The sequence below is a fragment of the Protomyctophum parallelum genome (assembly GCF_964188405.1).
Source record: "Protomyctophum parallelum genome assembly, chromosome: 8".
Taxonomy (NCBI): domain Eukaryota; kingdom Metazoa; phylum Chordata; class Actinopteri; order Myctophiformes; family Myctophidae; genus Protomyctophum; species Protomyctophum parallelum.
Window position 1 is genome coordinate 48,710,637 of NC_139703.1, and position 10,000 is coordinate 48,720,636.

Sequence of the window (10,000 nt, forward strand, 5' to 3'; positions counted from 1 at the left end):
GCAGGGAGGGAGGACACTGGGACTGGGAATAAGCATAACTAAATTACGTTTAAACGTAATAATGATAAACTACTGTAAATTAAAAAACTAAAAACTAAAAAAAGTGTGGGTTGCCTGCTGCAGTCATTCGAATTAGAGTTCCATTAGAATGGAATATAATAATAAATCTGACTGACATCTTGAACACATGACTCCAGTCAGACTAGAGATAATGTGTACTGATGTGCGTGAGACTGAATGTATAGCAGAGTAGTAGCAAAAACTGTGTTTTGAAGAAAAGAAAAGAAAAATTATGTTTCTTTGGCGCCATGATCCAAGAAATCTGGGGGCTATACAGTTCATTTCATGACATATGTGTTTGTGGCTCTGGCAAGACGTCTTATTCTCATGTATTGGAAAAAAACATACCCCCCTTCACATTCCCGTTGGATATCTGACATACTGCATTTTTTTAAATTGGAAGAAATTAAATATACATTGCGTGGCTCAATCTCCAAAATCAGTAAAACATGGCAGCCTTTTCTGTCTCATGTTGACCGCCTTACACTTGTGCCCCCGATTGAACCTGTATAACTGTCGCCTGACAGCCCAACCTGTCTTGTCTGGATGATGTTTGTGACCATGATCTATGTATATTGACTATATTGGAGTTTTTATTTTATTTTTTATATATTGTTTTTATTGTTTTGTTGTGCTTTGAATGTTCTTTGGTTGTCCTGATGTGGAGTTTGTGTTTTGTTATTGTGTGTGTTTTAGTTTATTTTTGTATTTGTCACTCTGTTTTTATTTCTGAATTTACTTCTATTTGTAAAAAAAACCAAAAAATGAATAAACAGAACATTAAAATATATATATATATATGTGTTTGTGGCAGTTCAGCCTGCCACTGAGACTGACAGTGTTCAAGAGTTAGAAGCCAAAACGACGAGTGTTTCACGCCGATCAGCCCAACAGTGCTGGAGTTCAGCTGTTCACAGACGGACACACGGACAGGATATACAGTAATCTCCAACACATCGCATGCATGGTAAATCTATTAGCATGAACGTGGGTGTGGGTCACTGAATGGGTATTATTGGGTATTATTTGCCAATAGGGCAAGACATTTGTGTGGGGGGGAAATAACAGAAATTGTCATTCTAAACATTTCCACATCAGTTTCTACGGCAGTGAAACAGAAGTGGAGTGGCCATCTGGGAATCTTAATTTTCATTGGGCTTTGAACGAGTGTGTGTTCACTGAAGAGAGGAAGAGCTTAAGAAGTCAACAGGATGCAGATCGGTGCCCTTACACACACAGTATTAATGTTGTCACCGCATGGTGTGTGTGTGTGTGTGTGTGTGTGTGTGTGTGTGTGTGTGTGTGTGTGTGTGTGTGTGTGTGTCAAGAAAGACCGACTAGGATTCCTAAAGTGTGACATCACCCACCCGCCGCCCGCACACCCACATGCACGCCCGCACACACACCCTCACTCACACACACACTCACTCACTCACTCACTCACACACACACACACACACACACACACACACACACACCAATATCATCATTGTGCTGAGCTCATTGTGCTCCCCACACCCTGGGTCACACTGTATCACACAAAGCAGCATTATTCAATTCAATTCCATCAGAAATGGCTTGGATTATAAGTAACGTATTTATTACCATAAGTAACGTATTTATTTACCATTATTAGTACTCATAATAACAACCAAATTGGTCGTTAAGCCAATGAATAATTATACATTTTTTTAAACAATTTGTTACACTACTTTTTTGTTTATGTAAAAAGTGTTTCTGTATTCTGTGGAATATATGCATACAACACACTAAACCTATACCCCCCCCCCAAAAAAACACACAAATGCAAGCACAGACACATGCAGATACACATTCAAATTCACATCTGTTATGACGTTAACCACTGAAACATGAAAGTTTGTGTGTGTGTGTGTGTGTGTGTGTGTGTGTGTGAGAGAGTGTGTGAGAGAGAGAGTGTGTGCGCGCACACACACTCACACACACGCACACACACACACACACACACACATGGCCTTACATGACCTCACCCTTCTGATTCCCAGGCAATGATGTCATCACACAGCCAACCATGAAGAGAGGACCACTGCAGTGATGTGTGTGCGCGTGGGTGTGTGTGTGTGTGTGTGTGTGTGTGTGTGTGTGTGTGTGTGTGTGTGTGTGTACGTGCACCGTATGTGTGGGAGTTGGAGAAGAGAAGACAAGAATGTGGGCTGTAGGGGGTAAACCACCATCATTATCAATCACACACACTTTGTGTGTTAAATTACATATTTGTGAGGTGATGTGAGTCCATGATGACAGGAAGGATGCTGTGTGTGTGTGTGTGTGTGTGTGTGTGTGTGTGTGTGTGTGTGCACGCACGCGAACATGCGTGAAGAGATGAAAGGACAGCCTAGATAAAGACACACAGTCAGTTTAGGAGACAGACGGACAGACCAGGAGACAGACGGACAGACCAGGAGACAGACAGACAGTCCAGGAGACAGACAGGCAGACTAGGAGACTAATTGGTGATGAATTCAACCAATTTATTTTGGTTGATTTCGCTGGAATATGAAAAATTGGAATCGGACTAATACAGTGATAATGCGATTTTGTAGTTTTCTTTTTATTAATACATTTTTAAGTGGTGCAACCACTTCTACATCCAGCATGCAATGTCCGTGTACCTGTTTGTTTGTGATGTACCTGTGTGAGCACGAGTGGTGTGCATGCGTGAAATTGGAACGAGAGAAGTATGTGACATGGCTGCCACCTGCTGGACGCAAACGATACAGAGAAGAAATTGGAACGATACAGAGAAGAAATTGGAATGATACAAATTGGAACGATACAGAGAACCAATAGACGGGAGTTGCACCACTTGGTTCACACTGGTGTGATTTTTTATTTTAAGTGAGATTTCTGAGGAAAATAAATGTGAAAATCAAGTTGGGTGGAACTGGGTATGGCCTTTTTGGGAAGTTACATCATGATCCAAGGAATCTAGGGGAACGAACGGTTCAAGAGTTATATGCCATAAAGGGTTCCGATATGAGACCGATTTGAATTATTTTGAGGAATATTCATGTCTGCTCCATAGATGCTGTGATGTCACAGCTCCAGCACCAGATTACGCATGACGTTAAAGACATAAAAACATGGAATAAACATCCGTTACATTTGTCCCTTCCAGGCTTCCACTCTAAAACATTTCCATGACAACAGGGGCAACTGAGACAGATGACATAAAAATGACCTTGGCTTAAACCAAACAAACGCACTAGAGATACACTGTGTGTGTGTATGTGTGTGTCTCTCAAGTTACATCAAACAAACAGAACCTCTGTTAACTACTCCTCCACACACACACACACACACACACACACACACACACACACACACACACACACACACACACACACACACACACTTTCCCAATAGACAGAGGAGAAAGCAGAGAAAAAAAGAGAAGACATAAGGAGAGAGAGAAGAGTGCGCGTGCACACGCTTGTGCATGTAAAAACTGTTTGAGTCAGTAGAAAAATGGTTAACTTTTAATTGGCTGACACAAGGTGTCCAAACAGGAGAGGAAATCAATTCTTTTTTTTTTTCTTTTTTTCTTTTTTTTTTTGCGGCTTACGCCTTTTATTGATTTTTGAAGGGACAGACAGTAGGCTGACAGGAAACGGGAGAGAGATGGGGGAAGACATGCAGTAAAGGCCGTGTCGGGTCCGGGAGTCGAACCCGCGGCACACTGCGACTGACAGACAGACAGACGTAACCTCCGACTCAGCACAGGAAGAAGCACATTCCACTTGTCGCCCTGGCAACCTGAGTAAACAGTTGGTCTGGAAGTGAGTTAGCCAATCAAACTTCCAACATTTATTATTTAAGAAAGACACACTTCAATTATTGAAGTGTTCAAGTGTTATTTTAACCTTTGTATTTCATTATTTGTATTTATTTATTTGTTTGTTTATTTATTTATACTATTACTGTAATTGTTTTTTATTCTGTCGTTTTATCTTGGTTTATTTTTGTCAGGGACAATGGATGAAAATTCTATCCATTATTACATTTGGGAGAATTCCACTCCCACATATTGGTGCCCATGGAGTGCACAACTTTGCTGACATACACAGGAGGACATGCCTCTGTTTCGTCGCCATGATACGTCAGTGTCTTGAGCTCTGCGTCTTCAACCCAGCGTTGTGGGGTCTGTGACTACTGGTCAGTCACAGCGCGGCTTTCCAACACCCAGCTTTTTGCAGTTCCCTCACCCAAGTGTTGAAAGTGAAAGTGTACAGCCCTTTTCTAGATCGCCTCGAATATGGGAAAGGTAGCCAGCAGCGGACACACAACATTCACAGAGAAAACAACAACAACAATGATCTCTGTGCCCAGCAGGGAAACGTGTATTGGGCTAGTGGCCAAAGACACTTCGCTGTCTGCCTTTGTTCCAAACGTAACACTTTGTGTACTCTTGCTGCGCCTGCACTGACACACGATATTCACTGCGACACTAGCCTCGACACAGGTCAAAAACAGGCTGGTTGGTTCACCAACCTATATATATATATATTTAGACTATTTACTATACTATACTATACTATGTACAATGCTGTACTGTTCAAAATATACTGACCATCTCAAATAAACAAATGCAATGAAAAGAAAAACTAAAAACACTAGCCTACTGGTGTATACTGGTAGAATAGTGTGACTGTGAGTCTGTACTGAAAGAGCAGGTGTTTATCTACCCACTGACCAATAGAATGACTGCAGAGACACAGTCGCATGGCAACCATGTGACGTGTGTGTGTGTGTGTGTGTGTGTGTGTGTGTGTGTGAGGGTGTGTGTGTGTGTGTGTGCCTGCGCGCGCGCGCACACACACACACACACACACACACACACACACACACACACACACACACACACACACACACGATTCCATATTTTGCAAGTTTGTGAATTTTAAGGGTACAATATATTTCCCTAAATTAGAGTAAGATCCCCAAAGTTAAAATTGCTAAATAAAAGATTCCTGTCAGCTACTGCTATCTAAATAGTAAAACCAAACCCTGTATGTTTTCCACTTCCATTTCAATTATTCTGATTACACCATTAGCATTATTCATTATCAGATTATGTTTCATAACAAGACAGGACAAAAACACACAAACAGGGAGATGAGCAAAGCATTAGAATAAATCCAGCAAAGAACCGAACCCAGCCCAGTCAGTGAGCAAGCAGACATGTGCATAGTACACACACAGACCATAATACCATATAAACTCACCAGGCAAACACGTGTGTGTGTGTGTGTGTGTGTGTGTGTGTGTGTGTGTGTGTGTGTGTGTGTGTGTGTGTGTGTGTGTGTGTGTGTGTGTGTGTGTGTGCACACGCGCACACACCCAAATCCCACATCCTAGGTGTGTTCATTCAGTCAAACTCGCACCCATCCAGCAGGTTTCACAATGTGACAAAACTACAATCACACTCAACAGTTACGACATCCTTAGCCGTCGCAATTCTTGTATCTTAAGGTCTATCTTGGGTCCCTGGCACCAACTATTTTGAGTGTCCGTGGCCAAATACATTGGAGGACCATCCTGGACATGGAGAGGTTTGAGAACCACTGCTCTATGCTATGGGGCATGACTCAGTGGACGGACCCACCCACCATCCGCCAACCCCAGAAATGTGCAGACGCATAAATGGGGCTTAAGCAGTACAAGGGTCAGTCAGCAGTGCACCATGAGACCAGTGCCTGGGGGCTCAGCCAGTGGCTGGGGGCTCAGCCAGCGCACACAGACAGACTCATCATTGCTGTGGGGCAGAAACCCAGCATGTCCAAAACCACACAAACCCCCCAAAAAAAGGATCATGTGTTTAGTTCAGTTCAGTCAGAATCTATTGTTAATACATTTCATTGGTTAAATATCTTCTTGTTGTAAGGGGCAGTGCTGTCACGTCTCAGCTAGAAGGTCCTGGGTTTGATTCCCGCCGGAGACGCTGTGGGCATGTTCTCTCCTCCACGTCATCAGTGCCCTTACGCTAGGTGGGGTTGGCGAAAGGACCTCCTGTGAGGAGTTTGCATGTTCTTCTCCCCGTGTCCCCCGGGTACCCTCACAAAAACATGCAGTAATACTGGTCTCTATACTCCCCTCTGTTCGGTGATAAGAAGCGGCCTGCTCTCTCCTCAGGCATTGAAGGAAGCATGAGCCCAGTTCGGCGTTCTCCCCAGGTTGGTAGAGGGACAGTAGCACCCAGGATTACAGCTTAGGGCAATTGGCACCGGGTGAAAAATGGGTTGCAAAATCGTGGGATAATAATTTTGAAAAAATACAAAAGACTGTGTTAAATTAGCTTAAGGAAGGACTTTGAACAGGCGGACCACGTTGTCACACTCATGTCACTATGACTAAGCCATAAGCATACAGTATAAGGAGTTACTCATACTCATACTAACACTCATGTTACTATGACTAAGCCATAAGCATACAGTATAAGGAGTTACTCATACTCATACTCACACTCATGTTACTATGACTAAGCCATAAGCATAGAGTATAAGGAGTTCCCAATGCAGCTATGCTATATTGAGTGTTGTTGTCTAACCTCAATTTGTCGATGTCATGGCATCAGGTACGAATAAATCAGTCAGCTCCATTTGTGGGCAAAATATACTGATTACATCAGCTATCTGCAATTATGGCTATTTTTGACAATTTTTGGACATTTGAGTTTTTATTGTCTCTACCAGGCCGAAGGCATGGGGGGAGAGTATGTTTTGCACTCCGTCCGTCCATGTGTCCGTCCGTCCGTGTGTGTGTCCGTGAGCAGCTAATCTCGGCCACCGTTAACCTGGTCGATGCCAAATTTTGCACACACACTCCCTGGATGCCAACAAAATTTCCAGAACGGCCTGTTATAGCGCCACCAGGAGGCCGCTTTGTGCAAAACAAGTTTTTGCACAGTACACCTACAGATTTTGTCCAAACATCGCGCAAATTGTTACACAGTCTCTCTAGTTTACTTTTGTTGCCCTTTTATCCAACCACCAGATGAAGGCAAGCTGCAATGTCCTACATTCCTATCCTGGTGGAGACCTGTGCCCAGAAGGGCACTTTTTCTAGTTTTCATTTTCATTTACACGTGTTCTGGATTGTGGTGAAAACCGGGACAATTTCTTAATAAATGTTGAAAATGGGACATTTTAGTGTTTTAGAGATATTTGTAGGTTTGATGTGCTGTGATTTGTGCCGTTCGTGGTAGTTTGGTGTGTTGTTGTCATTTGGTGGGCGCTGTGGTTTGGTGTGGTGTGGTGGAGGAGGTAGTGCATGTTGTTTGGTTGGTTCATGAAGTATGGTATGTTGCTGTGTGGTGGAGGAGGTAGTGCATGTTGTTTGGTTGGACTGTTGAAGTATGGTATGTTGCTGTGTGGTGGAGGAGGTAGTGCATGTTGTTTGGTTGGTTCATGAAGTATGGTATGTTGCTGTGTGGTGGAGGAGGTAGTGCATGTTGTTTGGTTGGACTGTTGAAGTATGGTATGTTGTTGTGTGGTGGAGGAGGTAGGGCATGTTGTTTGGCTGGACTGTTGAAGTATGGTATGTTGCTGTGTGGTGGAGGAGGTAGTGCATGTTGTTTGGCTGGACTGTTGAAGTATGGTATGTTGCTGTGTGCTGGAGGAGGTAGTGCATGTTGTTTGGTTGGACTGTTGAAGTATGGTATGTTGCTGTGTGGTGGAGGAGGTAGTGCATGTTGTTTGGTTGGACTGTTGAAGTATGGTATGTTGCTGTGTGGAGGAGGAGGTAGTGCATGTTGTTTGGTTGGTTCATGAAGTATGGTATGTTGCTGTGTGCTGGAGGAGGTAGTGCATGTTGTTTGGTTGGTTCATGAAGTATGGTATGTTGCTGTGTGGTGGAGGAGGTAGTGCATGTTGTTTGGTTGGACTGTTGAAGTATGGTATGTTGCTGTGTGGTGGAGGAGGTAGGGCATGTTGTTTGGCTGGACTGTTGAAGTATGGTATGTTGTTGTGTGCTGGAGGTAGTGCAGAACGTTGGCAGGGTTCAGCAGCGTTCCTCCTTTGTGTAACAGACAAAGAGCAGGGGCCCGGGCAAAGGAGCCTGCATGACAGTTAACAATTAATCAATGCAACAACTTCTTAATAGCCTATATATACATAATATTAAAGAGATAAGTGTTATTAACTGACATGCTGTTAAAAGCACACACATACGTCATACGCCTGCTATATGCTCTTTCTTCAGTTTCTTGCTTCTCTGCTCCTCCCTCTCTCGTTCTCCATCATGCAGTTGTGATATGTGACAAATCAACACTATCTGGACAGAAACACAACCTCTCCTCTGTTCTCTCCTCTGAATGACAGACTGGCTGACTAGCTGGCAGACGGCCTGCTGGGCTCACTGACTGGCAAACTGATTGTTGACCAACCATGCACTGTATCTAGTCAACTAGTTTAATGAATGTTAAACTCATTCAACAATATTGAATGTGAACATAATCTCTTCCTAGTCCACTGAGTATTTCTGTGTGTGTGTGTGTGTGTGTGTGTGTGTGTGTGTGCGCGTGCAAGCGTGCGTGCGTGCGCACACCTATGTAATTTCCTGTTTGCTGTGGAAAACCAAATGTACAGAGTCCTGACATCACTGAGTGTTCCACTCCCAGCCACACCCACTCTCAGCCCCGCCCACATCAAACTGCCCACAAAATCTATTCATAGGGGTGCGCTCGCGCACACGTGGGCGGACACACACACACACACACACACACCTCAGAACAGAGCTAGGAAACACTCTTATTAATATATGAGTTTGAACATAGTGTTTAAGATATGAGTTTGAACATAGTGTTTAAAGACACAGAATGAGACACAGAAAATAACTCATCAATGTTTGTAATCCCCCATCTCTCTCCCCATTTCCTCTCAGCCTACTGTCTATCCCTCCATAAAAGAATATAAAATAAAGGCGAAAGCCAACAAAAAATAAATTTGCCAGGATGGACCTTTCAGAGCGTCCGGCACAGTCCGGACCAGTAGATGTCGTTATGCACTGGCCCGGTTAGGCCAGTGGGAAAAAAATGCCCTGAAAATGAAATAATAATAACAAATAAAGTCTAATTTCACATTAATCCCCTGTAGCACTGTTTTGTAATGATTTCTGTGAAATCGTCTTCTACACCGACTTCATTTCTGTGAAGTCTATGAAGAAGACTTCATGGGACTGGCCCCATGAAGTGAACAGTGTTGTCGTAACTGTCGTATTTCAATAGGGACTTTAAGCAACGACTGTTTTCAGGACGGCTCCGCTAGGCGGAAGTACGGGAGCTGTGACGCCGACGCCGTAGCTGTCGAAAGCGTTAAGCAAGCAGCTGTCGGCGACATTGGTTCCATGGTGACGCGTCTATGCAGCATGTGTCAAACTTCTTCTTTTTTTTTAAACATCACGTCGCGTGTCATGTCAGCTAACGTGCCAATATTGCTTTAATTCTTACATGCGCTGGACATGATCAGCAGTGGAAAGAGGGAGGTGCTGGAGCAATCTGTGTTATTCTAAAACCGTTTTAATAAACATGTTTAATATGACATTATGGTAGTGTCATTTCTTCATTCAGAGCATGCCAACACATTACACAGCATAAGAGAGGCGATGGAGCAATCGGTGTAAATGTATGACAGTTATCATTTCAATAAACATGGTTATGACATGGCGTTGTAGACAGTAACACTACGTGTAAGTGTAGCTTCTCCCATAGTAGAAAGGGCTGCGACGGCAAGCAGGTTTATGTATCGAGCACTGATCCATTTCCCGTTGCCATAGCAGACTGCCGTAGCCGTCGTTGCTTAAAGTCGCTAATGGCTTAATGTCTACCCATGCACTTCCTTTCAGTCTGGTGTAATTCCAGACTCCTAAGGATTGATTGCCAGACATCCCCAACCATCACCCTAAA

The 10,000-nt window shown here is 43.5% G+C and overlaps 1 protein-coding gene across 2 annotated transcripts in view; it reads right to left on the minus strand.

Moving 5' to 3' along the window:
* The window catches only part of flnba (filamin B a), a 74,158-nt gene that overhangs the window by 60,274 nt on the left and 3,884 nt on the right, over positions 1–10,000 (minus strand). The window lies entirely within an intron of this gene.